This window comes from Haemaphysalis longicornis, unplaced genomic scaffold (assembly GCF_048455015.1).
Source record: "Haemaphysalis longicornis isolate Haplotype H1 unplaced genomic scaffold, Haemaphysalis longicornis Haplotype H1 scaffold_2, whole genome shotgun sequence".
Lineage (NCBI taxonomy): Eukaryota > Metazoa > Arthropoda > Arachnida > Ixodida > Ixodidae > Haemaphysalis > Haemaphysalis longicornis.
The window spans coordinates 70,744,673-70,746,272 of NW_027526295.1; the positions used below are offsets into that span (position 1 = coordinate 70,744,673).

At 44.2% G+C, this 1,600-nt stretch overlaps 1 non-coding gene across 1 annotated transcript; it reads right to left on the bottom strand.

Annotated features, from left to right (window-relative positions):
- Positions 1-916: 916 nt before the first annotated feature.
- Trnat-ugu (transfer RNA threonine (anticodon UGU)) lies at positions 917-988 on the bottom strand. The gene has a single exon. It is a non-coding gene; the product is annotated as a tRNA-Thr (tRNA).
- Between the last annotated feature and the right edge of the window lie 612 nt (positions 989-1,600).

Consider the following 1,600-nt stretch of genomic DNA (forward strand, 5'->3'; position numbering starts at 1 on the left):
TCAGCTGCATGCAAATGCTGGCTTCGGGACGCCGGCCTGTGACACACGCCCGGCGCTCATATACATCTCACTAAGATCGCGTCATAAACGTTTATACTCCCGTGAACACACCACACTTGCAAACAGAGTGCCCGCTCCACGTTATTCGGTATTTCGAACGCGGACAAACGGTAAATCGATGATGTCTTGAACGAGCCCCAAAAGCAACGGCGACAAGGGGGAGCAGGCCGGGGACTGCCGCGCCTGCTTTCGAAACGGGCCGCTAGGGGGATTTTAGTGGCGCCCCAACAGGCCGCGCTCGAGGCGTATAGGAGACGTCCACAAAATTTTTGGAAGACGTGAGATGTATATAGGCTGGATGTTCCTCCAGAAGAAAAGCGAAAAGCTCGAGATTGAAAGGCAGTAAGACTGCGATACCATCTAGCCAAATCACCTCATCATCTCACATAGCTGTCACGAAGAAATATTTAGTAAGCCTGATTGCAGAACTGCGGATGCCGGAAAAACAAAGAATACCTCCGCCACTTTAGGTTTGCTGACGACTTTGTATTGTGCAGTGCGTCAGGGGAACACCTGAAAAAAATGCTTTAGCACCTAGCGTCATGTGTGTCATCAACCCTAATGCAGCAGTATTCTTCCAGTAAGGGTAATGATTTGTTTGTATTTTAATGCGTTTATAATTACTCTAGTTGTATATATATGTATATATATATATATATATATATATATATATATATATATGTATATATATATATATATATATATATATACAGAAAGATAAGTCAGCAGTCTACAATGCCAAAGGAGGCATAGGGGTGTGGTTAGGCTCTTTTCTTTTTCACTACGGTTAATTAAGTAAACATTTTTTTTAAATATACAGAAGAAAGAAAGAAAGAAATAAAGAAAGAAAAACACGCGCCCAGAGTGGGGACCGAACCCACGCCTTTCGATTACATGTCGAATGCCTTACCAATTCGGCTATCTGGGCGACTGTGTTCTCCTTCACTTTCTGGGCTATTTATATTTACTAGAAGTGTATCTGACGCTTATGTTTACTTAATTAACCGTAGTGAAAAAGAAAAGAGCCTAACCACACCCCTATGCCTCCTTTGGCATTGTAGACTGCTGACTTATCTTTTTGTATTTTCCTCAACGAGCCCCTCATTTCCTTACTATATTATTCTGCGAAAGCCTAGCGAGGGTCTCGGTTCTGGCAGCCTTGATGCCTAGGTAGCATAAGAGGGCTTCCCGCCAGTAATCCGCTCATGACAGGCTGTAGACATTCCAGTCACGCCCCGGGGGTTGAAAAGAAGGTCCCCTTCTCCCCGTGTAGTCAGAGTGGCGCTGGCTACCACCCTCAAGCGTCAGATACACTTCTAGTAAATATAAATAGCCCAGAAAGTGAAGGAGAACACAGTCGCCCAGATAGCCGAATTGGTAAGGCATTCGACATGTAATCGAAAGGCGTGGGTTCGGTCCCCACTCTGGGCGCGTGTTTTTCTTTCTTTCTTTCTTTCTTTCTTCTGTATATTTAAAAAAAATGTTGACTTAATTAACCGTAGTGAAAAAGAAAAGAGCCTAACCACACCCCTATGCCTCC